This window comes from Lathyrus oleraceus, chromosome 2 (assembly GCF_024323335.1).
Source record: "Lathyrus oleraceus cultivar Zhongwan6 chromosome 2, CAAS_Psat_ZW6_1.0, whole genome shotgun sequence".
Lineage (NCBI taxonomy): Eukaryota > Viridiplantae > Streptophyta > Magnoliopsida > Fabales > Fabaceae > Lathyrus > Lathyrus oleraceus.
The window spans coordinates 368,499,528-368,504,036 of NC_066580.1; the positions used below are offsets into that span (position 1 = coordinate 368,499,528).

General features: G+C 41.8%; 1 pseudogene; it reads left to right on the forward strand.

The window, feature by feature from the left end:
• The first annotated feature begins 500 nt into the window (after positions 1 to 500).
• Positions 501 to 1,296, forward strand: LOC127121435 (uncharacterized; annotated as a pseudogene).
• Positions 1,297 to 4,509: the final 3,213 nt, after the last annotated feature.

The following is a 4,509-nucleotide window of genomic DNA, read 5'->3' on the forward strand; positions in this document are numbered from 1 at the left end:
ATAATGTTTGTTATATCGATTGAGGAACTCACCCTTACAACCATTTTTCAGGTAACGAGCAGTGATTGAGTAGGAGCTAGTGACTGGAGTCTAGTGTAGTCTACGTAGTGGATCGTGCTCTGATAGATGTAACATCGGGACGGGATGTTTTTAATTGTTTATTGTTGGTTGTTGAACCTTTTTACCTGTAAAACGTTCTATGTTTTGATTGGTTGGTTGAGTTGTATCCGATGCGAATTATGCAAAAGAAAATGTTATTTTGATTAAATAAAGAGCATGACAGTTATTATGGTGTGAAGCCGTTGTGTGACACCCTTGGTGCATTATTACTCTGATATATATTTGTTGTTTTATTAAATATTTGGGGTATTTTAGAAGGGTGTTACATTAGTGGTATCAGAGCAGGTCGGTCTGTCCGGCCAGTTGTCGTGTCGTTACTGTCTAACAATTGTGTATTGTTACTAATCTAACTTTAAGTTGTGTTGTGTTGATAAGTTGAAATGGCTGGAAGGAATGACGCTGCAATGGCTGCCGCAATGCAAGCGATGGCACAAGCTGTGCAGAACTTGCCAAATGCTGGTGGTGATGCTGGATCACGTAGCTTGGCGACTTTTCAGAGAGAGAATCCGCCGGTGTTTAAAGGGAAGCATGATCCAGATGCAGCCTTGGGATGGTTGAAAGAAATTGAGAGAATCTTCCGTGTTATGGATTGCACTCCAGCTCAGAAGGTTCGGCATGGTACTCACATGCTAGCAGTCGAAGCTGATGACTGGTGGCTAGACTACTCACGAGAGGTTGACCGTGGCAGGTAAAGTCATTACTTGGGACGTATTCCGCAGGGAATTCATGAGAAAGTATTATCCGGAAGATGTCCGTGGTAAGAAGGAAATTGAGTTCCTTGAGCTGAAGCAAGGAAACATGTCTGTCACTGATTATGCTGCGAAATTTATGGAGCTATCCAAATTTTATCCTCATTACACTGGTGCTGGTGCTGAATTTTCAAAGTGCATCAAGTTTGAAAATGGACTGCGCTCTGAAATTAAGAAGGCTGTTGGGTATCAGAAGATACGCATTTTTACTGAATTGGTTGATAGCTGCAGGATATTTGAAGAAGACAATAATGCTCATTACAAGATTGTCAGTGACCGCAGGGGCAAGCAACATCAAAATCGTGGCAAGCCGTATGATGCCCCAGTGGGAAAAGGGAAACAAGGAGCTGCTCCGGCTCAGAGGACTAGTAGGGGAGGTGATCCTGCTGATATAGTTTGCTTCAAATGTGGTCAGGCTGGTCATAAGAGTAATGTATGCACTGCTGAAGTAAAGAGATGTTTTCGTTGTGGTAAGACTGGTCATGCAATAGCTGATTGCAAGTACAAGGAAATGATTTGTTTTAATTGTGGCGAAGAAGGGCATATTGGAAGTCAGTGTCAGAGGCCAAAGAAATCTCAAACTGGGAAGGTGTTCGCATTAACCGGAACTCAAACCTCCAGTGAGGACAGACTCATCCGAGGTACGTGTTATATTAATGGCTTTCCTCTTGTAGCTATTATTGACACAGGTGCGACTCATTCCTTTATATCTTTGGATTGTGCTGTGAAACTTAAGTTAGAGATATCTGAGATGTTTGGTAGTATGGTAATTGATACTCCTGCGAAGGGTTCAGTGACTACTACTTCGGTTTGTTTAAATTGTCCTTTGAGTATTTTTGGTAGAGACTTTGGGATAGACCTAGTGTGTCTTCCACTAGTGCAGATTGATGTTATTCTGGGTATGAACTGGTTGGTGTTTAACCGAGTTTCTATCAACTGTTTTGATAAGACGGTGGTCTTTCCTGAGATTGGGGAGGGAAAGAGTTTGTTTCTATCAGCAAGGCAAGTGAATGAGGAAGTAGCCGATGGGGCAGAGTTGTTTATGCTGTTAGCGACTTTGGAGGCCAAAGATAAACTGGTGATTGGCGATCTAGCCGTGGTGTGTGATTTTCCTGATGTGTTTCCGGAAGAGGTGAATGAATTACCGCCAGAGCGTGAAGTTGAGTTTTCGATTGATTTGGTACCTGGTACTAGGCCGATATCGATGGCTCCGTACCGTATGTCTGCTGTTGAGTTAACTGAATTGAAGAGTCAGTTGGAAGATCTGTTGGATAAGAAATTTATTCGTCCGAGTGTGTCACCGTGGGGTGCACCAGTGCTATTGGTTAAGAAGAAAGAAGGTACTATGAGGTTGTGTGTGGACTACAGGCAACTGAATAAAGTGACGATCAAGAATCGGTATCCTTTGCCGAGGATTGATGATTTGATGGATCAGTTGGTTGGTGCGAGTGTGTTCAGCAAAATAGATTTGAGATCTGGGTATCATCAAATCCGTGTGAAAACTGAGGATATTCAGAAGACTGCTTTCAGAACAAGGTATGGACATTATGAGTATTCTGTGATGCCTTTTGGTGTGACTAATGCGCCTGGAGTATTTATGGAGTATATGAATAGGATTTTCCATCCGTACCTAGACAAGTTTGTTGTGGTGTTTATTGACGATATTTTGGTGTATTCGAAATCTGGAGAAGAGCATGCTGAACATTTGAGAGTGGTTTTGGGAGTTCTACGAGAAAAGAAGTTATTTGCTAAACTCTCTAAATGTGAATTTTGGTTAGAAGAGGTTAGTTTTCTTGGTCATGTGATTTCAAGAGGTGGTATTGCTGTTGATCCTTCTAAGATAGAAGCGGTGTCTAAGTGGGAAGCTCCGAAGTCTGTTGCTGAGATTCGCAGTTTCCTTGGTTTGGCTGGTTATTATAGGAAGTTCATTGAGGGATTTTCTAAGTTGGCGTTACCATTGACGATGTTGACTAGGAAGGGGCAAGCGTTTGTTTGGGACTCAAAATGTGAAGAAGGTTTCCAAGAGTTAAAGAGAAGGTTAACTACTGCTCCTATTCTGATATTACCGAGTTCGTCGGAGTCATTTGAAGTTTACTGTGATGCTTCATTGTTGGGTTTGGGTGGCGTGTTGATGCAGAATAAGCAGGTTATAGCTTATGCTTCAAGACAGCTGAGGGTTCATGAGAGGAACTACCCGACGCACGATTTAGAGTTGGCGGCTGTGGTGTTTGTTCTGAAGTTATGGAGGCATTACTTGTACGGGTCAAGATTTGAGGTTTTCAGTGACCATAAAAGTTTGAAGTATTTGTTTGATCAGAAAGAACTGAATATGAGACAGAGGAGATGGTTGGAATTTCTGAAGGATTATGACTTTGGTTTGAATTACCATCCGGGTAAAGCAAACGTAGTGGCTGATGCATTGAGTCGGAAATCATTACATATGTCTATGCTAATGGTTAAGGAATTGGATTTAATTGAGCAATTTAGAGACTTGAGTTTGGTGTGTGAGAGTACTCACAATAGTGTTAAATTGGGAATGTTGAAGTTAACAAGTGGTATTCTGGATGAGATCAGAGAGGGTCAGAAATCCGATGTGCTTTTGGTTGATAAGTTGACTCTGGTGAATCAGGGTCAAGGTGGCGAATTCAGAGTTGATGAGAATGGTGTTTTGAAATTTGGTAATCGGGTGTGTATTCCGGATGTTGCCGAACTTAAGAAGAGTATTCTTGAAGAAGGACATCGTAGTGGCCTGAGTATTCATCCTGGAGCTACGAAGATGTATCACGATTTGAAAAAGTTATTTTGGTGGCCGGGAATGAAAAGAGAAATTGCGAGTTTTGTTTATTCCTGTTTGACTTGTCAGAAGTCGAAGATTGAGCATCAGAAGCCGTCTGGGCTAATGCAACCGTTGGCTATTCCAGAGTGGAAGTGGGATAGTATCAGTATGGATTTTGTTTCTGGTTTACCGAGAACAATTAAGAATTTTGAAGCTATTTGGGTGATTGTTGACAGATTGACAAAGTCGGCTCATTTCATTCCGATCAGAATGGATTATCCGTTAGAGAGATTAGCTGAGTTGTATATTGAGAAAATTGTAAGTTTGCATGGTATTCCGTCGAGTATTGTTTCGGACAGAGATCCTAGATTTACATCGAAATTCTGGGAAGGTTTGCAGAAGGCTTTGGGAACTAAACTGAGATTGAGCTCTGCATATCACCCGCAGACTGATGGTCAGACTGAGAGGACGATTCAGTCATTAGAGGATCTTTTGAGAGCTTGCGTTTTGGAAAAGGGAGGTGCTTGGGATTGTTATTTACCTTTGATTGAGTTTACCTACAACAATAGTTTTCATTCGAGCATTGGTATGGCGCCGTTTGAAGCTTTGTATGGTAGGAGATGTCGGACACCGTTATGTTGGTATGAGTCCGGTGAGAGTGCTGTAGTTGGACCGGAGATTGTTCAACAAACTACAGAAAAGATTAAGATGATTCAGGAGAAGATGAGAATTGCTCAGAGTCGTCAGAAGAGTTATCATGACAAGAGGAAGAAATCACTTGAGTTTCGAGAGGGAGATCACGTGTTTCTTCGTGTTACTCCGATAACTGGAGTTGGTCGAGCTCTGAAGTCAAAGAAGTTGACA